At 47.6% G+C, this 27655-nt stretch overlaps 8 non-coding genes and 1 pseudogene across 8 annotated transcripts; all 9 read left to right on the top strand.

The window, feature by feature from the left end:
• The first annotated feature begins 38 nt into the window (after positions 1-38).
• On the top strand, positions 39-229 carry LOC130306433 (U2 spliceosomal RNA). The gene has a single exon (XR_008855785.1). It is a non-coding gene; the product is annotated as a U2 spliceosomal RNA (small nuclear RNA).
• A 2108-nt stretch (positions 230-2337) lies between these two features.
• LOC130306459 (U2 spliceosomal RNA) lies at positions 2338-2528 on the top strand. Its single transcript, XR_008855810.1, has one exon. It is a non-coding gene; the product is annotated as a U2 spliceosomal RNA (small nuclear RNA).
• A 7202-nt stretch (positions 2529-9730) lies between these two features.
• Positions 9731-9921, top strand: LOC130306465 (U2 spliceosomal RNA). Its single transcript, XR_008855814.1, has one exon. It is a non-coding gene; the product is annotated as a U2 spliceosomal RNA (small nuclear RNA).
• A 2075-nt stretch (positions 9922-11996) lies between these two features.
• Positions 11997-12187, top strand: LOC130306464 (U2 spliceosomal RNA). Its single transcript, XR_008855813.1, has one exon. It is a non-coding gene; the product is annotated as a U2 spliceosomal RNA (small nuclear RNA).
• A 2091-nt stretch (positions 12188-14278) lies between these two features.
• LOC130306463 (U2 spliceosomal RNA) lies at positions 14279-14496 on the top strand (annotated as a pseudogene).
• Positions 14497-19885: 5389 nt separating this feature from the next.
• On the top strand, positions 19886-20071 carry LOC130306460 (U2 spliceosomal RNA). The gene has a single exon (XR_008855811.1). It is a non-coding gene; the product is annotated as a U2 spliceosomal RNA (small nuclear RNA).
• A 2084-nt stretch (positions 20072-22155) lies between these two features.
• Positions 22156-22346, top strand: LOC130306455 (U2 spliceosomal RNA). Its single transcript, XR_008855806.1, has one exon. It is a non-coding gene; the product is annotated as a U2 spliceosomal RNA (small nuclear RNA).
• Positions 22347-24427: 2081 nt separating this feature from the next.
• Positions 24428-24618, top strand: LOC130306443 (U2 spliceosomal RNA). The gene has a single exon (XR_008855795.1). It is a non-coding gene; the product is annotated as a U2 spliceosomal RNA (small nuclear RNA).
• A 2086-nt stretch (positions 24619-26704) lies between these two features.
• On the top strand, positions 26705-26895 carry LOC130306452 (U2 spliceosomal RNA). Its single transcript, XR_008855803.1, has one exon. It is a non-coding gene; the product is annotated as a U2 spliceosomal RNA (small nuclear RNA).
• Positions 26896-27655: the final 760 nt, after the last annotated feature.

The following is a 27655-nucleotide window of genomic DNA, read 5'->3' as shown; positions in this document are numbered from 1 at the left end:
ATGAAGGGCACCTTGTTGGGCCCGCCCCTTTCACGGTTATCGCTTCTCGGCCTTTTGGCTAAGATCAAGTGTAGTATCTGTTCTTATCAGTTTAATATCTGATACGTCCCCTATCTGGGGACCATATATTAAATGGATTTTTGAGAACGGGGGCCGATTTCGAAGCTTGCTTCCGTCGCCCTATGCATTGACCCGATATGGCAGTATCTTCGGGTACAGTGCACCACCCCCTTACAGGGTTAAAAAGAAAGATTCCTACTTTCATTGCTACCTGCTTGCTGGCTAGCCAGCTAGCCAGCCCTGTGGGCCTTGCTGCTGCTGCAGCCAAAAAACAAAAGGTGGTGCTGCTGCTGCTTCTGCTGCTTCTGCGTCTGCTGCTTCTGCTTCTGCTTGTGTCTGGCCGCTGTTGGAGCGTCCAGGCACAGGACTTCTGCTGCTGCTGACTAAATGGCCTCCTTAATTGGATCATTTGAGTAGCCAGCACACCTGTGCAGGTAGGGCATGACATGATAGGCAGCTGCCTTGATAGCGGGTGGGTGCTGAATGTTCCTAATTGACAAAATAAGATTAATGCTTATGAAGAAATATAAAATCTCATCCCTTCCCCAATATCGCGCCACACCCCTACCCCTTAATTCCCTGGTTGAACTTGATGGACATATGTCTTTTTTCGACCGTACTAACTATGTAACTATGTAACATAACATGGGGGGGGGGGGTCTCCTGGCTGTTCACACAGGTGTGTCATTGCTGTACATTGACCATGCATTGCTTCTGTGGTATTGCAAAGGCAAAGACAAATGCTTCCAGCCATCCATTGCACTAATGGATTGGTCATCAGCTGGCTGTCTATGTCCCGCATCAATATAGACCAAAGTACAGAGGGTTAGGCTATGCTATTGTGCACCTACCTGATGCATCAGAAGGTGCGAGGCCCTTGCTAAATTCTGTGCACAGACTTTGAGATCTATACTTTAGACTGTATCTAAACCTGCTCCAACATGGACTGACATTCTGGCCTACTTTCAGCCGATGCGACTTGTCTGTCGCTGAACAGTCGCTTTTTATGTATTCAGCACCTATGTATAATGTTGTAAAAATGCTCTAGAAGCTAAAGTCGCAGAAATGTCACACATATTTGGCCTGCAACTTTCTGTGCGACAAATTCAGACAGGAAAAATCAGTATAAATCCTTAGAAAATTATCCCCCAGTGTCTCCATCTGCTGGCGGTATTGAATAAGCATTGCTGCACTGATGGGGTATGCATTAGACGAAAAAAAAGAAGAAAAAGAAGAATAATACGCCCAGAAAAGAGGCGAAAAGGAGAAAAACGTAAAAAAACGTGAAAAAAAAGTAAGAGGAAGAGAAGGGAAAAAAAGGTGGAAATGGGTTTAAAAGTGATTTCGGCGGAGAAATATATATATATATATATATATATATATATATATATATATATATATATACGCGCACACACACACATATATATAAACGTATTCTCCGTTGAGATATTGCAGCCGCTGCTGTGTCCAGGCCCAGGAGCCTTAGCACTGTGCTGTGATGTCACTCAATACCACTGACATCACTAGGTGTAAACAACATCTCTCCTTTGCTGTGTATGTGACTATGGAGCTGTTTGGTGATGTCGTCTATTATGGCCTTCATAGAAGCAACAGGAGATTGTTGCATCCATCTAGAACCCTCAGAACTACAGTGCTATGATGTCACTCACTTCCACAGGCCTTGCAGAGTGTAAACAACAACAACCCAGCTTTGTTGTGTATGTAACCATAGGGATTTGTGATGTCACCTAGAACCTTCACAGCAGCGACAGCTTTATGAGGAGCATCAGCACTGCTCTGCCTGAGCAGAACCATCACCGCCATAGGTTGTCAAATAACCCGGGTTTAACCCACACAGGTAAGTCCAATGGGGTGCAGGCATGTCCTCTATGCTTACAGCTTCCCGTGGGTGTTGGTTTGATACCGTTTGGGGACAGCCAAGGAGGCATCTGCAGGCAACAAAGGTAGGTGTGTGCTTGTGTGTGTGTTTCCTATGCAGATCCTAAGCCCAGTGTCACATGCAAGTAGGAGGAGTAAGAAGGGTTCCTGGCAAATCCGGGTTATGGATTGCATTTAAAAAGGCCCCGTGGGAGTGCAATGGGCCCCTGTCTTGCTGCTTAGCAATAATGGTATGGGTTTAGGTTCTGCTGTGTGTACTGGTGGTTGACTGCCCCCCAGCCCAGAGTGTGCATGGAAAATTGTCTGGCAGCCTCCCTGACAGCAAGCAGTGATAGTGCCCATGAAGGGCACCTTGTTGGGCCCGCCCCTTTCACGGTTATCGCTTCTCGGCCTTTTGGCTAAGATCAAGTGTAGTATCTGTTCTTTTCAGTTTAATATCTGATACGTCCCCTATCTGGGGACCATATATTAAATGGATTTTTGAGAACGGGGGCCGATTTCGAAGCTTGCTTCCGTCGCCCTATGCATTGACCCGATATGGCAGTATCTTCGGGTACAGTGCACCACCCCCTTACAGGGTTAAAAAGAAAGATTCCTACTTTCATTGCTACCTGCTTGCTGGCTAGCCAGCTAGCCAGCCCTGTGGGCCTTGCTGCTGCTGCAGCCAAAAAACAAAAGGTGGTGCTGCTGCTGCTTCTGCTGCTTCTGCTTCTGCTTGTGTCTGGCCGCTGTTGGAGCGTCCAGGCACAGGACTTCTGCTGCTGCTGACTAAATGGCCTCCTTAATTGGATCATTTGAGTAGCCAGCACACCTGTGCAGGTAGGGCATGACATGATAGGCAGCTGCCTTGATAGCGGGTGGGTGCTGAATGTTCCTAATTGACAAAATAAGATTAATGCTTATGAAGAAATATAAAATCTCATCCCTTCCCCAATATCGCGCCACACCCCTACCCCTTAATTCCCTGGTTGAACTTGATGGACATATGTCTTTTTTCGACCGTACTAACTATGTAACTATGTAACATAACATGGGGGGGGGGGGTCTCCTGGCTGTTCACACAGGTGTGTCATTGCTGTACATTGACCATGCATTGCTTCTGTGGTATTGCAAAGGCAAAGACAAATGCTTCCAGCCATCCATTGCACTAATGGATTGGTCATCAGCTGGCTGTCTATGTCCCGCATCAATATAGACCAAAGTACAGAGGGTTAGGCTATGCTATTGTGCACCTACCTGATGCATCAGAAGGTGCGAGGCCCTTGCTAAATTCTGTGCACAGACTTTGAGATCTATACTTTAGACTGTATCTAAACCTGCTCCAACATGGACTGACATTCTGGCCTACTGTCACGATGCCGGCTGGCAGGTAGTGGATCCTCTGTGCCAGAGAGGGATTGGCGTGGACCGTGCTAGTGGACCGGTTCTAAGCCACTACTGGTTTTCACCAGAGCCCGCCGCAAAGCGGGATGGTCTTGCTGCGGCGGTAGTGACCAGGTCGTATCCACTAGCAACGGCTCAACTCTCTGGCTGCTGAAGATAGGCGCGTTACAAGGGAGTAGGCAAAAGCAAGGTCGGACGTAGCAGAAGGTCGGGGCAGGCAGCAAGGATCGTAGTCAGGGGCAACGGCAGAAGGTCTGGAAACACAGGCAAGGAACACACAAGGAACGCTTTCACTGGCACTAAGGCAACAAGATCCGGCAAGGGAGTGCAGGGGAAGTGAGGTGATATAGGGAAGTGCACAGGTGAACACACTAATTGGGACCACTGCGCCAATCAGCGGCGCAGTGGCCCTTTAAATCGCAGAGACCCGGCGCGCGCGCGCCCTAGGGAGCGGGGCCGCGCGCGCCGGGACAGAACAGACGGAGAGCGAGTCAGGTAGGGGAGCCGGGGTGCGCATCGCGAGCGGGCGCTACCCGCATCGCGAATCGCATCCCGGCTGGCAGCGGAATCGCAGCGCCCCGGGTCAGAGGACGTGACCGGAGCGCTGCCGCGGGGAGAGTGAAGCGAGCGCTCCGGGGAGGAGCGGGGACCCGGAGCGCTCGGGGTAACAGTACCCCCCCCCTTGGGTCTCCCCCTCTTCTTAGAGCCTGAGAACCTGAGGAGCAGACTTTTGTCTAGGATGTTGTCCTCAGGTTCCCAGGATCTCTCTTCATATGATGGAAAGGTCACGAGAAATTTCATCCACAGCGGGCAGACCAGAGGGCAAGGGAGTAGGGAGGGGGGGAAGAGGGTGACGGCCGTACACCACGAAAAATGGGGATTTGGAGGAAGACTCAGAGACCCTGAAGTTATACGAGAATTCGGCCCATGGGAGGAGATCTGCCCAGTCATCCTGGCGGGAGGAAACAAAATGTCGCAAATAATCACCCAAGATCTGGTTAATCCTTTCTACTTGTCCATTGGACTGGGGATGATATGCAGAAGAAAAATGTAATTTAATCTTGAGTTGTTTACAGAGAGCCCTCCAGAATTTAGACACGAATTGGACGCCTCTATCCGAGACAATCTGCGTAGGCAACCCGTGAAGACGAAAAATGTGTACAAAAAATTGTTTAGCCAACTGAGGCGCAGAAGGAAGACCAGGAAGAGGGATGAAATGTGCCATTTTGGAGAATCGATCAACGACCACCCAAATAACAGTGTTGCCACAGGAAGGGGGTAAATCAGTAATAAAATCCATACCAATCAGAGACCAAGGCTGTTCAGGGACAGGCAGAGGATGAAGAAAACCAGCGGGCTTCTGGCGAGGAGTCTTATCCCGGGCACAGATAGTGCAGGCTCGCACAAAGTCCACAACATCCGTCTCCAGAGTCGGCCACCAATAGAAGCGGGAGATGAGTTGCACAGATTTCTTGATACCCGCATGACCTGCGAGATGGGAGGAGTGACCCCATTTGAGGATTCCGAGGCGTTGGCGAGGAGAAACAAAGGTCTTTCCTGGAGGAGTCTGCCTGATGGAGGCAGGAGAAGTGGAGATCAGGCAGTCAGGTGGAATGATGTGTTGCGGAGAGAGTTCAACTTCTGAGGCATCCGAGGAACGAGAGAGAGCATCGGCCCTAATGTTCTTATCGGCAGGACGAAAGTGAATCTCAAAATTAAATCGGGCAAAGAACAGAGACCACCGGGCCTGGCGAGGATTCAGCCGTTGGGCAGACTGGAGGTAGGAGAGGTTCTTGTGGTCGGTGTAGATAATAACAGGAGAACTTGATCCCTCCAGCAGATGCCTCCATTCCTCAAGTGCTAATTTAATGGCTAGAAGCTCTCGATCCCCGATGGAGTAGTTCCTCTCCGCTGGAGAGAAGGTCCTAGAGAAAAAACCACAAGTGACAGCATGCCCGGAAGAATTTTTTTGTAGAAGAACAGCTCCAGCTCCCACTGAGGAGGCATCAACCTCCAATAGGAAGGGTTTGGAAGGGTCAGGTCTGGAGAGGACGGGAGCCGAAGAAAAGGCAGACTTGAGTCGTTTAAAGGCGTCTTCTGCTTGAGGAGGCCAGGACTTGGGATCAGCATTTTTTTTGGTTAAAGCCACGATAGGAGCCACAATGGTAGAAAAATGTGGAATAAATTGCCTGTAATAATTGGCGAACCCCAAAAAGCGTTGGATAGCACGGAGTCCGGAGGGGCGTGGCCAATCTAAGACGGCAGAGAGTTTGTCTGGATCCATCTGTAGTCCCTGGCCAGAGACCAAATATCCTAGAAAAGGAAGAGATTGGCATTCAAACAGACATTTCTCAATTTTGGCATAGAGTTGGTTGTCACGAAGTCTCTGAAGAACCATACGGACATGCTGGCGGTGTTCTTCTAGATTGGCAGAAAAAATTAGGATATCGTCCAGATATACAACAACACAGGAGTATAACAGATCACGAAAAATTTCATTGACAAAGTCTTGGAAGACGGCAGGGGCGTTGCACAGTCCAAAGGGCATGACCAGATACTCAAAGTGTCCATCTCTGGTGTTAAATGCCGTTTTCCACTCGTCCCCCTCTCTGATGCGGATGAGGTTATAGGCGCCTCTTAAGTCCAATTTAGTGAAGATGTGGGCACCTTGGAGGCGATCAAAGAGTTCAGAGATGAGGGGTAAGGGGTAGCGGTTCTTAACCGTGATTTTATTAAGACCGCGGTAGTCAATGCAAGGACGTAGGGAGCCATCTTTTTTGGACACAAAGAAAAATCCGGCTCCGGCAGGAGAGGAGGATTTACGGATAAAGCCCTTTTTTAGATTCTCCTGGACGTATTCGGACATGGCAAGAGTCTCTGGGGCAGAGAGAGGATAAATTCTGCCCCGGGGTGGAGTAGTGCCCGGGAGGAGGTCGATAGGGCAATCATAAGGCCTGTGAGGAGGTAGAGTCTCAGCTTGTTTTTTGCAGAAAACATCCGCGAAGTCCATATAGGCCTTAGGGAGACCGGTTACTGGAGGAACCACAGAGTTACGGCAAGGGTTACTGGGAACCGGTTTTAGACAGTTCTTGGAACAAGAGGACCCCCAACTCTTGATCTCCCCAGTGGACCAATCCAGGGTAGGGGAATGAAGTTGAAGCCAGGGAAGTCCAAGGAGAATTTCCGAGGTGCAATTGGGGAGGACCAAAAGTTCAATCCTCTCATGATGAGATCCGATGCTCATAAGAAGGGGCTCCATGCGGAAACGTATGGTACAGTCCAATCTTTCATTATTTACACAATTGATGTAGAGGGGTCTGGCGAGACTGGTCACCGGGATGTTGAACCTGTTGACGAGAGAGGCCAAAATAAAATTTCCTGCAGATCCTGAGTCCAAGAAGGCCACTGTAGAGAAGGAGAAGGCAGAGGCAGACATCCGCACAGGCACAGTAAGACGTGGAGAAGCGGAGTAGACATCAAGGACTGTCTCACCTTTGTGCGGAGTCAGCGTACGTCTTTCCAGGCGGGGAGGACGGATAGGACAATCTCTTAGGAAGTGTTCGGTACTAGCACAGTACAGGCAGAGGTTCTCCATACGGCGTCGTGTCCTCTCTTGAGGTGTCAGGCGAGACCGGTCGACCTGCATAGCCTCCACGGCGGGAGGCACAGGAACAGATTGCAGGGGACCAGAGGAGAGAGGAGCCGAGGAGGAGAAACGCCTCGTGCGAACAGAGTCCATATCTTGGCGGAGTTCCTGACGCCTTTCGGAAAAACGCATGTCAATGCGAGTGGCTAGGTGAATAAGTTCATGTAGATTAGCAGGAATTTCTCGTGCGGCCAGAACATCTTTAATGTTGCTGGATAGGCCTTTTTTGAAGGTCGCGCAGAGGGCCTCATTATTCCAGGACAATTCTGAAGCAAGAGTACGGAATTGTACGGCATACTCGCCAACGGAAGAATTACCCTGGACCAGGTTCAACAGGGCAGTCTCAGCAGAAGAGGCTCGGGCAGGTTCCTCAAAGACACTTCGGATTTCCGAGAAGAAGGAGTGTACAGAGGCAGTGACGGGGTCATTGCGGTCCCAGAGCGGTGTGGCCCATGACAGGGCTTTTCCGGACAGAAGGCTGACTACGAAAGCCACCTTAGACCTTTCAGTGGGAAACAGGTCCGACATCATCTCCAGATGCAGGGAACATTGGGAAAGAAAGCCACGGCAAAACTTAGAGTCCCCATCAAATTTATCCGGCAAGGATAAGCGTATCCCAGGAGCGGCCACTCGCTGCGGAGGAGGTGCAGGAGCTGGCGGAGGAGATGACTGCTGAAGCTGTGGTAGTAACTGTTGTAGCATAACGGTCAGTTGAGACAGCTGTTGGCCTTGTTGCGCTATCTGTTGTGACTGCTGGGCGACCACCGTGGTGAGGTCAGCGACAACTGGCAGAGGAACTTCAGCGGGATCCAGTGCCGGATCTACTGTCACGATGCCGGCTGGCAGGTAGTGGATCCTCTGTGCCAGAGAGGGATTGGCGTGGACCGTGCTAGTGGACCGGTTCTAAGCCACTACTGGTTTTCACCAGAGCCCGCCGCAAAGCGGGATAGGCGCGGTACAAGGGAGTAGGCAAAAGCAAGGTCGGACGTAGCAGAAGGTCGGGGCAGGCAGCAAGGATCGTAGTCAGGGGCAACGGCAGAAGGTCTGGAAACACAGGCAAGGAACACACAAGGAACGCTTTCACTGGCACTAAGGCAACAAGATCCGGCAAGGGAGTGCAGGGGAAGTGAGGTGATATAGGGAAGTGCACAGGTGAACACACTAATTGGGACCACTGCACCAATCAGCGGCGCAGTGGCCCTTTAAATCGCAGAGACCCGGCGCGCGCGCGCCCTAGGGAGCGGGGCCGCGCGCGCCGGGACAGAACAGACGGAGAGCGCATCGCGAGCGGGCGCTACCCGCATCGCGAATCGCATCCCGGCTGGCAGCGGAATCGCAGCGCCCCGGGTCAGAGGACGTGACCGGAGCGCTGCCGCGGGGAGAGTGAAGCGAGCGCTCCGGGGAGGAGCGGGGACCCGGAGCGCTCGGCGTAACACCTACTTTCAGCCGATGCGACTTGTCTGTCGCTGAACAGTCGCTTTTTATGTATTCAGCACCTATGTATAATGTTGTAAAAATGCTCTAGAAGCTAAAGTCGCAGAAATGTCACACATATTTGGCCTGCAACTTTCTGTGCGACAAATTCAGACAGGAAAAATCAGTATAAATCCTTAGAAAATTATCCCCCAGTGTCTCCATCTGCTGGCGGTATTGAATAAGCATTGCTGCACTGATGGGGTATGCATTAGACGAAAAAAAAGAAGAAAAAGAAGAATAATACGCCAAGAAAAGAGGCGAAAAGGAGAAAAACGTAAAAAAACGTGAAAAAAAAGTAAGAGGAAGAGAAGGGAAAAAAAGGTGGAAATGGGTTTAAAAGTGATTTCGGCGGAGAAATATATATATATATATATATATATATATATATATATACGCGCACACACACACATATATATAAACGTATTCTCCGTTGAGATATTGCAGCCGCTGCTGTGTCCAGGCCCAGGAGCCTTAGCACTGTGCTGTGATGTCACTCAATACCACTGACATCACTAGGTGTAAACAACATCTCTCCTTTCCTGTGTATGTGACTATGGAGCTGTTTGGTGATGTCGTCTATTATGGCCTTCATAGAAGCAACAGGAGATTGTTGCATCCATCTAGAACCCTCAGAACTACAGTGCTATGATGTCACTCACTTCCACAGGCCTTGCAGAGTGTAAACAACAACAACCCAGCTTTGTTGTGTATGTAACCATAGGGATTTGTGATGTCACCTAGAACCTTCACAGCAGCGACAGCTTTATGAGGAGCATCAGCACTGCTCTGCCTGAGCAGAACCATCACCGCCATAGGTTGTCAAATAACCCGGGTTTAACCCACACAGGTAAGTCCAATGGGGTGCAGGCATGTCCTCTATGCTTACAGCTTCCCGTGGGTGTTGGTTTGATACCGTTTGGGGACAGCCAAGGAGGCATCTGCAGGCAACAAAGGTAGGTGTGTGCTTGTGTGTGTGTTTCCTATGCAGATCCTAAGCCCAGTGTCACATGCAAGTAGGAGGAGTAAGAAGGGTTCCTGGCAAATCCGGGTTATGGATTGCATTTAAAAAGGCCCCGTGGGAGTGCAATGGGCCCCTGTCTTGCTGCTTAGCAATAATGGTATGGGTTTAGGTTCTGCTGTGTGTACTGGTGGTTGACTGCCCCCCAGCCCAGAGTGTGCATGGAAAATTGTCTGGCAGCCTCCCTGACAGCAAGCAGTGATAGTGCCCATGAAGGGCACCTTGTTGGGCCCGCCCCTTTCACGGTTATCGCTTCTCGGCCTTTTGGCTAAGATCAAGTGTAGTATCTGTTCTTATCAGTTTAATATCTGATACGTCCCCTATCTGGGGACCATATATTAAATGGATTTTTGAGAACGGGGGCCGATTTCGAAGCTTGCTTCCGTCGCCCTATGCATTGACCCGATATGGCAGTATCTTCGGGTACAGTGCACCACCCCCTTACAGGGTTAAAAAGAAAGATTCCTACTTTCATTGCTACCTGCTTGCTGGCTAGCCAGCTAGCCAGCCCTGTGGGCCTTGCTGCTGCTGCAGCCAAAAAACAAAAGGTGGTGCTGCTGCTGCTTCTGCTGCTTCTGCTTCTGCTTGTGTCTGGCCGCTGTTGGAGCGTCCAGGCACAGGACTTCTGCTGCTGCTGACTAAATGGCCTCCTTAATTGGATCATTTGAGTAGCCAGCACACCTGTGCAGGTAGGGCATGACATGATAGGCAGCTGCCTTGATAGCGGGTGGGTGCTGAATGTTCCTAATTGACAAAATAAGATTAATGCTTATGAAGAAATATAAAATCTCATCCCTTCCCCAATATCGCGCCACACCCCTACCCCTTAATTCCCTGACTGAACTTGATGGACATATGTCTTTTTTCGACCGTACTAACTATGTAACTATGTAACATAACATGGGGGGGGGGGTCTCCTGGCTGTTCACACAGGTGTGTCATTGCTGTACATTGACCATGCATTGCTTCTGTGGTATTGCAAAGGCAAAGACAAATGCTTCCAGCCATCCATTGCACTAATGGATTGGTCATCAGCTGGCTGTCTATGTCCCGCATCAATATAGACCAAAGTACAGAGGGTTAGGCTATGCTATTGTGCACCTACCTGATGCATCAGAAGGTGCGAGGCCCTTGCTAAATTCTGTGCTCAGACTTTGAGATCTATACTTTAGACTGTATCTAAACCTGCTCCAACATGGACTGACATTCTGGCCTACTTTCAGCCGATGCGACTTGTCTGTCGCTGAACAGTCGCTTTTTATGTATTCAGCACCTATGTATAATGTTGTAAAAATGCTCTAGAAGCTAAAGTCGCAGAAATGTCACACATATTTGGCCTGCAACTTTCTGTGCGACAAATTCAGACAGGAAAAATCAGTATAAATCCTTAGAAAATTATCCCCCAGTGTCTCCATCTGCTGGCGGTATTGAATAAGCATTGCTGCACTGATGGGGTATGCATTAGACGAAAAAAAAGAAGAATAATACGCCCAGAAAAGAGGCGAAAAGGAGAAAAACGTAAAAAAACGTGAAAAAAAAGTAAGAGGAAGAGAAGGGAAAAAAAGGTGGAAATGGGTTTAAAAGTGATTTCGGCGGAGAAATATATATATATATATATATATATATATATATATATATATACGCGCACACACACACATATATATAAACGTATTCTCCGTTGAGATATTGCAGCCGCTGCTGTGTCCAGGCCCAGGAGCCTTAGCACTGTGCTGTGATGTCACTCAATACCACTGACATCACTAGGTGTAAACAACATCTCTCCTTTGCTGTGTATGTGACTATGGAGCTGTTTGGTGATGTCGTCTATTATGGCCTTCATAGAAGCAACAGGAGATTGTTGCATCCATCTAGAACCCTCAGAACTACAGTGCTATGATGTCACTCACTTCCACAGGCCTTGCAGAGTGTAAACAACAACAACCCAGCTTTGTTGTGTATGTAACCATAGGGATTTGTGATGTCACCTAGAACCTTCACAGCAGCGACAGCTTTATGAGGAGCATCAGCACTGCTCTGCCTGAGCAGAACCATCACCGCCATAGGTTGTCAAATAACCCGGGTTTAACCCACACAGGTAAGTCCAATGGGGTGCAGGCATGTCCTCTATGCTTACAGCTTCCCGTGGGTGTTGGTTTGATACCGTTTGGGGACAGCCAAGGAGGCATCTGCAGGCAACAAAGGTAGGTGTGTGCTTGTGTGTGTGTTTCCTATGCAGATCCTAAGCCCAGTGTCACATGCAAGTAGGAGGAGTAAGAAGGGTTCCTGGCAAATCCGGGTTATGGATTGCATTTAAAAAGGCCCCGTGGGAGTGCAATGGGCCCCTGTCTTGCTGCTTAGCAATAATGGTATGGGTTTAGGTTCTGCTGTGTGTACTGGTGGTTGACTGCCCCCCAGCCCAGAGTGTGCATGGAAAATTGTCTGGCAGCCTCCCTGACAGCAAGCAGTGATAGTGCCCATGAAGGGCACCTTGTTGGGCCCGCCCCTTTCACGGTTATCGCTTCTCGGCCTTTTGGCTAAGATCAAGTGTAGTATCTGTTCTTATCAGTTTAATATCTGATACGTCCCCTATCTGGGGACCATATATTAAATGGATTTTTGAGAACGGGGGCCGATTTCGAAGCTTGCTTCCGTCGCCCTATGCATTGACCCGATATGGCAGTATCTTCGGGTACAGTGCACCACCCCCTTACAGGGTTAAAAAGAAAGATTCCTACTTTCATTGCTACCTGCTTGCTGGCTAGCCAGCTAGCCAGCCCTGTGGGCCTTGCTGCTGCTGCAGCCAAAAAACAAAAGGTGGTGCTGCTGCTGCTTCTGCTGCTTCTGCTTCTGCTTGTGTCTGGCCGCTGTTGGAGCGTCCAGGCACAGGACTTCTGCTGCTGCTGACTAAATGGCCTCCTTAATTGGATCATTTGAGTAGCCAGCACACCTGTGCAGGTAGGGCATGACATGATAGGCAGCTGCCTTGATAGCGGGTGGGTGCTGAATGTTCCTAATTGACAAAATAAGATTAATGCTTATGAAGAAATATAAAATCTCATCCCTTCCCCAATATCGCGCCACACCCCTACCCCTTAATTCCCTGGTTGAACTTGATGGACATATGTCTTTTTTCGACCGTACTAACTATGTAACTATGTAACATAACATGGGGGGGGGGGGGGGGTCTCCTGGCTGTTCACACAGGTGTGTCATTGCTGTACATTGACCATGCATTGCTTCTGTGGTATTGCAAAGGCAAAGACAAATGCTTCCAGCCATCCATTGCACTAATGGATTGGTCATCAGCTGGCTGTCTATGTCCCGCATCAATATAGACCAAAGTACAGAGGGTTAGGCTATGCTATTGTGCACCTACCTGATGCATCAGAAGGTGCGAGGCCCTTGCTAAATTCTGTGCACAGACTTTGAGATCTATACTTTAGACTGTATCTAAACCTGCTCCAACATGGACTGACATTCTGGCCTACTTTCAGCCGATGCGACTTGTCTGTCGCTGAACAGTCGCTTTTTATGTATTCAGCACCTATGTATAATGTTGTAAAAATGCTCTAGAAGCTAAAGTCGCAGAAATGTCACACATATTTGGCCTGCAACTTTCTGTGCGACAAATTCAGACAGGAAAAATCAGTATAAATCCTTAGAAAATTATCCCCCAGTGTCTCCATCTGCTGGCGGTATTGAATAAGCATTGCTGCACTGATGGGGTATGCATTAGACGAAAAAAAAGAAGAAAAAGAAGAATAATACGCCCAGAAAAGAGGCGAAAAGGAGAAAAACGTAAAAAAACGTGAAAAAAAAGTAAGAGGAAGAGAAGGGAAAAAAAGGTGGAAATGGGTTTAAAAGTGATTTCGGCGGAGAAATATATATATATATATATATATATATATATATATATATATATACGCGCACACACACACATATATATAAACGTATTCTCCGTTGAGATATTGCAGCCGCTGCTGTGTCCAGGCCCAGGAGCCTTAGCACTGTGCTGTGATGTCACTCAATACCACTGACATCACTAGGTGTAAACAACATCTCTCCTTTGCTGTGTATGTGACTATGGAGCTGTTTGGTGATGTCGTCTATTATGGCCTTCATAGAAGCAACAGGAGATTGTTGCATCCATCTAGAACCCTCAGAACTACAGTGCTATGATGTCACTCACTTCCACAGGCCTTGCAGAGTGTAAACAACAACAACCCAGCTTTGTTGTGTATGTAACCATAGGGATTTGTGATGTCACCTAGAACCTTCACAGCAGCGACAGCTTTATGAGGAGCATCAGCACTGCTCTGCCTGAGCAGAACCATCACCGCCATAGGTTGTCAAATAACCCGGGTTTAACCCACACAGGTAAGTCCAATGGGGTGCAGGCATGTCCTCTATGCTTACAGCTTCCCGTGGGTGTTGGTTTGATACCGTTTGGGGACAGCCAAGGAGGCATCTGCAGGCAACAAAGGTAGGTGTGTGCTTGTGTGTGTGTTTCCTATGCAGATCCTAAGCCCAGTGTCACATGCAAGTAGGAGGAGTAAGAAGGGTTCCTGGCAAATCCGGGTTATGGATTGCATTTAAAAAGGCCCCGTGGGAGTGCAATGGGCCCCTGTCTTGCTGCTTAGCAATAATGGTATGGGTTTAGGTTCTGCTGTGTGTACTGGTGGTTGACTGCCCCCCAGCCCAGAGTGTGCATGGAAAATTGTCTGGCAGCCTCCCTGACAGCAAGCAGTGATAGTGCCCATGAAGGGCACCTTGTTGGGCCCGCCCCTTTCACGGTTATCGCTTCTCGGCCTTTTGGCTAAGATCAAGTGTAGTATCTGCATTTGGTCTGGTCGGAAGGTGTCTGTGGTACCCCGCTTCTCGGCCTTGGGGGATTGTCTCTCCTTACGGAGGGACTTCACCCCCTTGCTGCTATTGGGGAGCGGGCTTAGTCCACAGACAACGGGTTGCGATCCCCCTGTCTCTGGGACCTTGTGTCTCAGAAGGCATTTTCGGTACGTTGAGCGTTACCTGTAGCTTCGGAAGCACCTAGGGTACCCCCGACCTCTGCCTTGGGTAAGGGTTCCGCTTTTATAGCGGGATTCCGAGCCCCTGCTGCTATTGGGGAAGGGGCTTAGTCCCTGGGTGTGGAAGATGCCGTTCTCCTGGGCTTTCCCCTCTGGGGAAATGTCGATGCGAAATACCATCCGCATAGAGGTGTCGGAGAGCCATCGTCAGTTGAAGAACCTCCGCTTCATTGCGGAGGTGATTCTTCTTGACTACTTCCGCCTCAATAGGGAGGACATCCTGTGTCTAAATGACCAGGAAAGCCGTGGCCTGTATACCGTCACCTTCACGGCCACGGCGTGTTGCGATAACATCTATGCAACCTTGTCTGGTGCGGACCAGAGGGACGATCGACTCGACGGTCTTTCGTTCCAGTTCCTCTATGGTGAGGAACATATACCGTTGGTGGTGGCTATGCACAGCCCTCATGTGACCACGGAGGATATAGCCACTTTTCTTCGGCGATACTGCGAAGAGGTGCGATTCGCAAACAAAATCTTGAACTCCGTGCGGTTCTGGAACGGCAAGAGGAAGTTCTGGGTCAAGCTCCGTAAGGATCCCGGTGGTATTGGGGGTCTTTGCCATCCGCCCCCAAATTTTGCCATCGGGAGAGTTCGGGGCTTCCTGTTCTATCCTCAAATGCCTATGTATTGCCGAAATTGCTTGAGGTTTGGCCACACCCAGGAGACCTGCGGCACGGAGCGTGTGATTCGCTGCAATAGGTGTGGCCAAGAAGGTCACATAGCCTCAAGATGTAGCCATACGATAAGGTGCAACCTCTGCGGAGAGGAAAATCACGATTTTAATTCCTGTCCCCATAAAGCAAAAACTACGATGGGTGGGTCAAGGCTGGGCCCACCCAAAGAGGGGACAGGACAAAAGACGTCCTTTTTTAAGATGCCCAAACCCCAGATGGCAGGTACTGATGGGTCCAGGCCCAAGACCTCTGGTGCTCCATCGGGGGGCCCACCGGTGGTAGTGCTAGGGGGAGGCCATGGGGATTCCACGAAGCCTGGGCGGGTGATCGAGTTTACTGCCCGGGAAATTGAAAGACGTCGATCGACTTCCTACCTGGCTCAAGAGCCCGCCGAAACTTCTGAAGGGGGCTCACCTGTGGCGGGTGGCAGCCGACGGGCCTCGGTGGGGGCAAAGGTGGACCCAAAATTACAGCATAAGCCAGGTACTGGCTTGGCCCAGGGTCGCCCTGCTCCGGACGAAGAGGCCCCGGTGAAAGCCCGCCGGAAGGGGAGCCAGGTGGCCAGGTCTGAGCCCGGTCCTGTTACTCCGCCTATACAGGACAGGGCCAAGAAGACAAGTGGCGCCAAACCAGGGTTTGCTGCCCCGCCAGCAGTGGACCCGGTGGGTAAAACTGGCCATCGTCGATCGATGGGGAAGTTGGAGCAACAGTCCTCAGCAACGCTTGCTGGGGAACAAGCGATGAAAACTTCCCAAGGTAGCGGCAAAGGTTCCGGAAAAGAGGCCTCACAGGCCCCTGTGCAGCAGTTCCAGTCGTCAAATGATGAAAGAAGACGCAGATCCATCAGCCGGGGGCCAGAGATTACATCGAGTGAGAGCAACACAGAGGATATGGACAGCAGTGTGACATTTAAAAGACAAAGAGAAGAAGAAGAGGAAGACATTCAAAGGAAAGCGGCGTGCCGTAGTTCGGACGAGAGCGAGCTCAGGGTCGGGGCATCATCGATCTCAAGCTCCGACCCTCAGAACATCAAGGAGCTGATGACCCCGCAGGCGGGGGATGACGGTACGCAGCTTATTATTGACTTTGATTCTCCAAGCACGGACTCTCCATAAACTATGCCTATCCCTGTAAAAATTGCCTCACTCAATGTGAGGTCCTTAAAGAGCCCTGATCGCAGGGCTGCTTTATTTTCTTATCTAGAGACATGTGACTTTGACCTTTGCCTGCTACAAGAATGTGGAATCCCTAGTAAAATGGACTATAAAGACTTAAAAGAAGACTGGAAGCTGGGCCCATCCATATGGTCCGGTGCAAATGACTGTCGTTCTGTGGGTGTTGGGCTGCTCTGCCGAGGCCAGTCCTTTTCTATTCATACAGTAACTGAGATTGTGCCTGGCAGAGCTCTTTTAATTCATCTATATTTTAATGGACTTTTAATTCGTGTTTTAAATGTGTATGCCCCTCCTGATAAACAGGAGCGGGCAGAACTATTTGAAATTTTACCACTGTTTTGTGTTGGGTCTTCCCCCCTGCTGGTGGGAGGTGATTTTAACTGCATACGTGATGGGGAACACCGGCAGGGTGGGGATATTAATCGTAAAGACCGCACTTCTTACCTGCTTAAAAATGTTATTGATGATTTTAATTTGAAAGATTGCTGGAAGGATCTCTTGCCGGAGGACCTGGGCGCCACATGGTCCAATGGAAGAGTGAGCTCCAGAATCGATTTTATTTTTTCCTCTAGAGCTTTTAAACCCCTGAAATGCACGCTCGAGCAGAATATCTTCTCTGATCATAAGCTCCTCTTGGTGGGCCTGGAGCTAGAGGGGGAGCAAAAAGCAAAAAGGGGCCTCTGGAGATTAAACACCACACTCCTAGAGGACCCTGAGATAAAAGAGGAGTTTGTGCGGACCTACCAGTGCTGGCAATCACAAAGAAAACCCCACGAGCCTATGCTGCACTGGTGGGAGGGCACCAAATCTAAAATCAGATTTTTTTTTATCAAAGCAGGTAAGAAGAAGGCAAAAATGGAAAAACAGTGGTTTTATGTTCTTAACATGCGTTTAAATGTACTTTTTAAATTGAAAGAAGCTGGTATGGATGTAGAAAATGATATTTTAAACCTTAAAACTGAAATAAAACATGCCATAGAAAAGAAAGGGAAACAAATCATTTTTAACTCACATGTGCAGCACCTGGAGGAGGGCGAGAAATGTTCCCGTTTCTTTTTTAAAAAAGTGATGAATAGGAGGGATATCATCCAGAACCTTGAGGGTGAATCCACTCCAAAAGGCATGTTAGATGCAGTTTTTAACTTCTACCAGCTTCTTTTTAATAAGAAAGATCTTAATCCATCCTTTTTAGAACATGTTCTTAATTCCCTTGATTTTAAGCTAGATGTTTTAGACCAGGAGGTTTTATCCCGTGATCTTAACTTAGATGAACTTTTATTTGTTTTTAAAAGTTTTTCTAGTGGGAAGGCCCCTGGGGAAGATGGTTTACCCATCGAATTTTATTTAGCTTTTTGGGATATTTTAAAGGATGATATGGTTTTATTGTATAAAGAAACTTTTATTGTTAATGAACTTCCCCCTTCCTGGAGGAGGGGGATTGTATCATTACTTTTTAAAAAAGGTGAAAAGGATATGCTAAAAAATTGGCGCCCCATCACACTTTTAAATGTCGATTATAAAGTTTTAGCCAAGTTATTAGCTGTCCGTTTTAAACCTTTTATTCATAAATTAGTTCACCCAAATCAGGTTTGTGGGGTACCTGGAAGGTCTATAGCTGAATCCCTAAATATTTTAAGAGATGTTTTATGGTATTTTAAGGATAGAAATCAAACTGTAGCAATTTTATCCTTAGACTTTGAAAAAGCCTTTGATAGGGTCTCCCATGAATACCTGTTTTTAGTTCTTAAAAAGATGGCAGTGCCTGAAACGATTTTAAGCCGAATCATGCTTTTATACCGATCCTGTTTTAGTCAAGTCTCTGTTAATGGCTTTTTAACCAGCGGTGTTCCTCTTTTATCAGGTGTCAAACAGGGCTGCCCCCTGTCCCCACTCCTTTTTATTTGCGCAATCGAACCACTGATGGCCCTCCTCAGAAAAGACCGGGTAGTAAGAGGCGTACCGATACCTGGTGGAGGAGGGACCCATCTAAAGGTGTTGGGGTACATGGATGATGTCACCATACTGTGCCCGGACTCTCCATCCATGAGGGGGGCATTGAGGAACACCAGCTATTTCTGCGAGGTCTCTGGTTTTAAGCTAAACACAGATAAATGTGACTGTTTTTATATTGGCTCCTGGGATTCATCCATCACCCCAGGAGTCACAATGCAACAGGATCAAATTAAAGTTTTAGGTATTGTTTTTAACCAGGTCAATGATGGGAGCCCTAACTGGGATTCAGCTATAGCTAAGATGGAGAAGAAGATTTTAATGTGGAATCTTAGAAACCTTACCATGGAGGGGAAGATTTTAATAATAAAGATGGTTTTACTCCCTATTATGCTATACATTGCCATGGTATTTCCTCCATCTATTTTATACATTAAAAAAGTAACTAGAATTGTTTTTACTTTTTTATGGGGTTCAAAAATGGAGAAATTAAAGCGTGATTTTATGTACAAAAGTAGAGATAATGGCGGGAAAGATGTTCCTAACCTTTTTACTTTCTTTTACATAAAGTATTTCTGTTTCTGTTTTAAGATTATTAAATCCAATAGCATTTTTAGCTGCTTTTTAAGGTACGCTGCGGGCATGGTTTTTAAAAGATGGTTGCGCATCCCTCTGAACGCTCCGGTGCTTCTGTGTCCCCCAAAACATTATGTGGTGTTGGAAAAGACAGTCAGGCTCCTAGGTCTCCAAGATTTGGAGCCTGACATACTGGGGGACCAGAGAAAGGTATCAAAGGTCCTCAGGCGGAGTGAGGTTACCCTGGCAGTGTCCAATTTCACACAGGCAAGATCCAAAAAGGTATGGCGGAACGTGTACGGGAAGTTTCTGGCGAATGTACACAGGGATCTTGCCTGGGCAATCGTCCACCAGTGCCTCCCTACTCGTGAGTTCCAGCACAGGCGAGGACTGGTGGCGAGAGCCAAGTGCCCGAGAGATGGCTGCGGAGTGGACGAAACGGTGCTGCACATATTTTGGAACTGCCCTTTTGCACGGGAGCTTTGGAGGAAGGTAGGCCCACTTTTGAAGTGGGCCTGCGGCCTAAAAGATTTTAATCACGAATGTGTCTTTTACGGTCTTTTTAACTGCCCCAATTTTAAACAGCAGATGATCTGCTGGATGATTATTAATTGTTTTAAAAATGCCATCTGGAAAGTTAGGAACATCTTACTTTTTAAACATGATTTTATTGATGTTAAAAACTGTATAAAGCTGGCCCTGAGTGAGATGTACATCTATTACCTAAGAGACAAGAAACAGTTGGGGGCCAGCGAGGCAGCATCCATGTGGTGTCTGCCTCTATGGAACGAAATAACAGTATAATCAGTTTTTATGACATTTGTATAATGTTTTATCCTGCCATTTTTATTTTTTCTCCTTTTATTACTGGTTTTATTATTTGTATTTTAAAACTTTTGTGAACCTTTTATTATTTTGCGTTTTAAATTTTGTATGGTTTCTTATTTATTCAATAAAATTTTGTTGAAACCTTATCTGTTCTTATCAGTTTAATATCTGATACGTCCCCTATCTGGGGACCATATATTAAATGGATTTTTGAGAACGGGGGCCGATTTCGAAGCTTGCTTCCGTCGCCCTATGCATTGACCCGATATGGCAGTATCTTCGGGTACAGTGCACCACCCCCTTACAGGGTTAAAAAGAAAGATTCCTACTTTCATTGCTACCTGCTTGCTGGCTAGCCAGCTAGCCAGCCCTGTGGGCCTTGCTGCTGCTGCAGCCAAAAAACAAAAGGTGGTGCTGCTGCTGCTTCTGCTTCTGCTTGTGTCTGGCCGCTGTTGGAGCGTCCAGGCACAGGACTTCTGCTGCTGCTGACTAAATGGCCTCCTTAATTGGATCATTTGAGTAGCCAGCACACCTGTGCAGGTAGGGCATGACATGATAGGCAGCTGCCTTGATAGCGGGTGGGTGCTGAATGTTCCTAATTGACAAAATAAGATTAATGCTTATGAAGAAATATAAAATCTCATCCCTTCCCCAATACCGCGCCACACCCCTACCCCTTAATTCCCTGGTTGAACTTGATGGACATATGTCTTTTTTCGACCGTACTAACTATGTAACTATGTAACATAACATGGGGGGGGGGGGTCTCCTGGCTGTTCACACAGGTGTGTCATTGCTGTACATTGACCATGCATTGCTTCTGTGGTATTGCAAAGGCAAAGACAAATGCTTCCAGCCATCCATTGCACTAATGGATTGGTCATCAGCTGGCTGTCTATGTCCCGCATCAATATAGACCAAAGTACAGAGGGTTAGGCTATGCTATTGTGCACCTACCTGATGCATCAGAAGGTGCGAGGCCCTTGCTAAATTCTGTGCACAGACTTTGAGATCTATACTTTAGACTGTATCTAAACCTGCTCCAACATGGACTGACATTCTGGCCTACTTTCAGCCGATGCGACTTGTCTGTCGCTGAACAGTCGCTTTTTATGTATTCAGCACCTATGTATAATGTTGTAAAAATGCTCTAGAAGCTAAAGTCGCAGAAATGTCACACATATTTGGCCTGCAACTTTCTGTGCGACAAATTCAGACAGGAAAAATCAGTATAAATCCTTAGAAAATTATCCCCCAGTGTCTCCATCTGCTGGCGGTATTGAATAAGCATTGCTGCACTGATGGGGTATGCATTAGACGAAAAAAAAGAAGAAAAAGAAGAAAAATACGCCCAGAAGAGAGGCGAAAAGGAGAAAAACGTAAAAAAACGTGAAAAAAAAGTAAGAGGAAGAGAAGGGAAAAAAAGGTGGAAATGGGTTTAAAAGTGATTTCGGCAGAGAAATATATATATATATATATATATATATATATATATATATATATATATACGCGCACACACACACACATATATATAAACGTATTCTCCGTTGAGATATTGCAGCCGCTGCTGTGTCCAGGCCCAGGAGCCTTAGCACTGTGCTGTGATGTCACTCAATACCACTGACATCACTAGGTGTAAACAACATCTCTCCTTTGCTGTGTATGTGACTATGGAGCTGTTTGGTGATGTCGTCTATTATGGCCTTCATAGAAGCAACAGGAGATTGTTGCATCCATCTAGAACCCTCAGAACTACAGTGCTATGATGTCACTCACTTCCACAGGCCTTGCAGAGTGTAAACAACAACAACCCAGCTTTGTTGTGTATGTAACCATAGGGATTTGTGATGTCACCTAGAACCTTCACAGCAGCGACAGCTTTATGAGGAGCATCAGCACTGCTCTGCCTGAGCAGAACCATCACCGCCATAGGTTGTCAAATAACCCGGGTTTAACCCACACAGGTAAGTCCAATGGGGTGCAGGCATGTCCTCTATGCTTACAGCTTCCCGTGGGTGTTGGTTTGATACCGTTTGGGGACAGCCAAGGAGGCATCTGCAGGCAACAAAGGTAGGTGTGTGCTTGTGTGTGTGTTTCCTATGCAGATCCTAAGCCCAGTGTCACATGCAAGTAGGAGGAGTAAGAAGGGTTCCTGGCAAATCCGGGTTATGGATTGCATTTAAAAAGGCCCCGTGGGAGTGCAATGGGCCCCTGTCTTGCTGCTTAGCAATAATGGTATGGGTTTAGGTTCTGCTGTGTGTACTGGTGGTTGACTGCCCCCCAGCCCAGAGTGTGCATGGAAAATTGTCTGGCAGCCTCCCTGACAGCAAGCAGTGATAGTGCCCATGAAGGGCACCTTGTTGGGCCCGCCCCTTTCACGGTTATCGCTTCTCGGCCTTTTGGCTAAGATCAAGTGTAGTATCTGTTCTTATCAGTTTAATATCTGATACGTCCCCTATCTGGGGACCATATATTAAATGGATTTTTGAGAACGGGGGCCGATTTCGAAGCTTGCTTCCGTCGCCCTATGCATTGACCCGATATGGCAGTATCTTCGGGTACAGTGCACCACCCCCTTACAGGGTTAAAAAGAAAGATTCCTACTTTCATTGCTACCTGCTTGCTGGCTAGCCAGCTAGCCAGCCCTGTGGGCCTTGCTGCTGCTGCAGCCAAAAAACAAAAGGTGGTGCTGCTGCTGCTTCTGCTGCTTCTGCTTCTGCTTGTGTCTGGCCGCTGTTGGAGCGTCCAGGCACAGGACTTCTGCTGCTGCTGACTAAATGGCCTCCTTAATTGGATCATTTGAGTAGCCAGCACACCTGTGCAGGTAGGGCATGACATGATAGGCAGCTGCCTTGATAGCGGGTGGGTGCTGAATTTTCCTAATTGACAAAATAAGATTAATGCTTATGAAGAAATATAAAATCTCATCCCTTCCCCAATATCGCGCCACACCCCTACCCCTTAATTCCCTGGTTGAACTTGATGGACATATGTCTTTTTTCGACCGTACTAACTATGTAACTATGTAACATAACATGGGGGGGGGGGGTCTCCTGGCTGTTCACACAGGTGTGTCATTGCTGTACATTGACCATGCATTGCTTCTGTGGTATTGCAAAGGCAAAGACAAATGCTTCCAGCCATCCATTGCACTAATGGATTGGTCATCAGCTGGCTGTCTATGTCCCGCATCAATATAGACCAAAGTACAGAGGGTTAGGCTATGCTATTGTGCACCTACCTGATGCATCAGAAGGTGCGAGGCCCTTGCTAAATTCTGTGCACAGACTTTGAGATCTATACTTTAGACTGTATCTAAACCTGCTCCAACATGGACTGACATTCTGGCCTACTTTCAGCCGATGCGACTTGTCTGTCGCTGAACAGTCGCTTTTTATGTATTCAGCACCTATGTATAATGTTGTAAAAATGCTCTAGAAGCTAAAGTCGCAGAAATGTCACACATATTTGGCCTGCAACTTTCTGTGCGACAAATTCAGACAGGAAAAATCAGTATAAATCCTTAGAAAATTATCCCCCAGTGTCTCCATCTGCTGGCGGTATTGAATAAGCATTGCTGCACTGATGGGGTATGCATTAGACGAAAAAAAAGAAGAAAAAGAAGAATAATACGCCCAGAAAAGAGGCGAAAAGGAGAAAAACGTGAAAAAAAAGTAAGAGGAAGAGAAGGGAAAAAAAGGTGGAAATGGGTTTAAAAGTGATTTCGGCGGAGAAATATATATATATATATATATATATATATATATATATATATATATATACGCGCACACACACACATATATATAAACGTATTCTCCGTTGAGATATTGCAGCCGCTGCTGTGTCCAGGCCCAGGAGCCTTAGCACTGTGCTGTGATGTCACTCAATACCACTGACATCACTAGGTGTAAACAACATCTCTCCTTTGCTGTGTATGTGACTATGGAGCTGTTTGGTGATGTCGTCTATTATGGCCTTCATAGAAGCAACAGGAGATTGTTGCATCCATCTAGAACCCTCAGAACTACAGTGCTATGATGTCACTCACTTCCACAGGCCTTGCAGAGTGTAAACAACAACAACCCAGCTTTGTTGTGTATGTAACCATAGGGATTTGTGATGTCACCTAGAACCTTCACAGCAGCGACAGCTTTATGAGGAGCATCAGCACTGCTCTGCCTGAGCAGAACCATCACCGCCATAGGTTGTCAAATAACCCGGGTTTAACCCACACAGGTAAGTCCAATGGGGTGCAGGCATGTCCTCTATGCTTACAGCTTCCCGTGGGTGTTGGTTTGATACCGTTTGGGGACAGCCAAGGAGGCATCTGCAGGCAACAAAGGTAGGTGTGTGCTTGTGTGTGTGTTTCCTATGCAGATCCTAAGCCCAGTGTCACATGCAAGTAGGAGGAGTAAGAAGGGTTCCTGGCAAATCCGGGTTATGGATTGCATTTAAAAAGGCCCCGTGGGAGTGCAATGGGCCCCTGTCTTGCTGCTTAGCAATAATGGTATGGGTTTAGGTTCTGCTGTGTGTACTGGTGGTTGACTGCCCCCCAGCCCAGAGTGTGCATGGAAAATTGTCTGGCAGCCTCCCTGACAGCAAGCAGTGATAGTGCCCATGAAGGGCACCTTGTTGGGCCCGCCCCTTTCACGGTTATCGCTTCTCGGCCTTTTGGCTAAGATCAAGTGTAGTATCTGTTCTTATCAGTTTAATATCTGATACGTCCCCTATCTGGGGACCATATATTAAATGGATTTTTGAGAACGGGGGCCGATTTCGAAGCTTGCTTCCGTCGCCCTATGCATTGACCCGATATGGCAGTATCTTCGGGTACAGTGCACCACCCCCTTACAGGGTTAAAAAGAAAGATTCCTACTTTCATTGCTACCTGCTTGCTGGCTAGCCAGCTAGCCAGCCCTGTGGGCCTTGCTGCTGCTGCAGCCAAAAAACAAAAGGTGGTGCTGCTGCTGCTTCTGCTGCTTCTGCTTCTGCTTGTGTCTGGCCGCTGTTGGAGCGTCCAGGCACAGGACTTCTGCTGCTGCTGACTAAATGGCCTCCTTAATTGGATCATTTGAGTAGCCAGCACACCTGTGCAGGTAGGGCATGACATGATAGGCAGCTGCCTTGATAGCGGGTGGGTGCTGAATGTTCCTAATTGACAAAATAAGATTAATGCTTATGAAGAAATATAAAATCTCATCCCTTCCCCAATATCGCGCCACACCCCTACCCCTTAATTCCCTGGTTGAACTTGATGGACATATGTCTTTTTTCGACCGTACTAACTATGTAACTATGTAACATAACATGGGGGGGGGGGGGGGTCTCCTGGCTGTTCACACAGGTGTGTCATTGCTGTACATTGACCATGCATTGCTTCTGTGGTATTGCAAAGGCAAAGACAAATGCTTCCAGCCATCCATTGCACTAATGGATTGGTCATCAGCTGGCTGTCTATGTCCCGCATCAATATAGACCAAAGTACAGAGGGTTAGGCTATGCTATTGTGCACCTACCTGATGCATCAGAAGGTGCGAGGCCCTTGCTAAATTCTGTGCACAGACTTTGAGATCTATACTTTAGACTGTATCTAAACCTGCTCCAACATGGACTGACATTCTGGCCTACTTTCAGCCGATGCGACTTGTCTGTCGCTGAACAGTCGCTTTTTATGTATTCAGCACCTATGTATAATGTTGTAAAAATGCTCTAGAAGCTAAAGTCGCAGAAATGTCACACATATTTGGCCTGCAACTTTCTGTGCGACAAATTCAGACAGGAAAAATCAGTATAAATCCTTAGAAAATTATCCCCCAGTGTCTCTATCTGCTGGCGGTATTGAATAAGCATTGCTGCACTGATGGGGTATGCATTAGACGAAAAAAAAGAAGAAAAAGAAGAATAATACGCCCAGAAAAGAGGCGAAAAGGAGAAAAACGTAAAAAAACGTGAAAAAAAAGTAAGAGGAAGAGAAGGGAAAAAAAGGTGGAAATGGGTTTAAAAGTGATTTCGGCGGAGAAATATATATATATATATATATATATATATATGTATATATACGCGCACACACACACATATATATAAACGTATTCTCCGTTGAGATATTGCAGCCGCTGCTGTGTCCAGGCCCAGGAGCCTTAGCACTGTGCTGTGATGTCACTCAATACCACTGACATCACTAGGTGTAAACAACATCTCTCCTTTGCTGTGTATGTGACTATGGAGCTGTTTGGTGATGTCGTCTATTATGGCCTTCATAGAAGCAACAGGAGATTGTTGCATCCATCTAGAACCCTCAGAACTACAGTGCTATGATGTCACTCACTTCCACAGGCCTTGCAGAGTGTAAACAACAACAACCCAGCTTTGTTGTGTATGTAACCATAGGGATTTGTGATGTCACCTAGAACCTTCACAGCAGCGACAGCTTTATGAGGAGCATCAGCACTGCTCTGCCTGAGCAGAACCATCACCGCCATAGGTTGTCAAATAACCCGGGTTTAACCCACACAGGTAAGTCCAATGGGGTGCAGGCATGTCCTCTATGCTTACAGCTTCCCGTGGGTGTTGGTTTGATACCGTTTGGGGACAGCCAAGGAGGCATCTGCAGGCAACAAAGGTAGGTGTGTGCTTGTGTGTGTGTTTCCTATGCAGATCCTAAGCCCAGTGTCACATGCAAGTAGGAGGAGTAAGAAGGGTTCCTGGCAAATCCGGGTTATGGATTGCATTTAAAAAGGCCCCGTGGGAGTGCAATGGGCCCCTGTCTTGCTGCTTAGCAATAATGGTATGGGTTTAGGTTCTGCTGTGTGTACTGGTGGTTGACTGCCCCCCAGCCCAGAGTGTGCATGGAAAATTGTCTGGCAGCCTCCCTGACAGCAAGCAGTGATAGTGCCCATGAAGGGCACCTTCTTGGGCCCGCCCCTTTCACGGTTATTGCTTCTCGGCCTTTTGGCTAAGATCAAGTGTAGTATCTGTTCTTATCAGTTTAATATCTGATACGTCCCCTATCTGGGGACCATATATTAAATGGATTTTTGAGAACGGGGGCCGATTTCGAAGCTTGCTTCCGTCGCCCTATGCATTGACCCGATATGGCAGTATCTTCGGGTACAGTGCACCACCCCCTTACAGGGTTAAAAAGAAAGATTCCTACTTTCATTGCTACCTGCTTGCTGGCTAGCCAGCTAGCCAGCCCTGTGGGCCTTGCTGCTGCTGCAGCCAAAAAACAAAAGGTGGTGCTGCTGCTGCTTCTGCTGCTTCTGCTTCTGCTTGTGTCTGGCCGCTGTTGGAGCGTCCAGGCACAGGACTTCTGCTGCTGCTGACTAAATGGCCTCCTTAATTGGATCATTTGAGTAGCCAGCACACCTGTGCAGGTAGGGCATGACATGATAGGCAGCTGCCTTGATAGCGGGTGGGTGCTGAATGTTCCTAATTGACAAAATAAGATTAATGCTTATGAAGAAATATAAAATCTCATCCCTTCCCCAATATCGCGCCACACCCCTACCCCTTAATTCCCTGGTTGAACTTGATGGACATATGTCTTTTTTCGACCGTACTAACTATGTAACTATGTAACATAACATGGGGGGGGGGGGGGGGTCTCCTGGCTGTTCACACAGGTGTGTCATTGCTGTACATTGACCATGCATTGCTTCTGTGGTATTGCAAAGGCAAAGACAAATGCTTCCAGCCATCCATTGCACTAATGGATTGGTCATCAGCTGGCTGTCTATGTCCCGCATCAATATAGACCAAAGTACAGAGGGTTAGGCTATGCTATTGTGCACCTACCTGATGCATCAGAAGGTGCGAGGCCCTTGCTAAATTCTGTGCACAGACTTTGAGATCTATACTTTAGACTGTATCTAAACCTGCTCCAA

The sequence above is a fragment of the Hyla sarda genome, unplaced genomic scaffold, assembly GCF_029499605.1.
Source record: "Hyla sarda isolate aHylSar1 unplaced genomic scaffold, aHylSar1.hap1 scaffold_1373, whole genome shotgun sequence".
NCBI classification, from domain to species: Eukaryota; Metazoa; Chordata; class Amphibia; order Anura; family Hylidae; genus Hyla; species Hyla sarda.
Note: the sequence above shows the minus strand (reverse complement) of the source record. Positions and strands in the feature narration are given on the sequence as shown.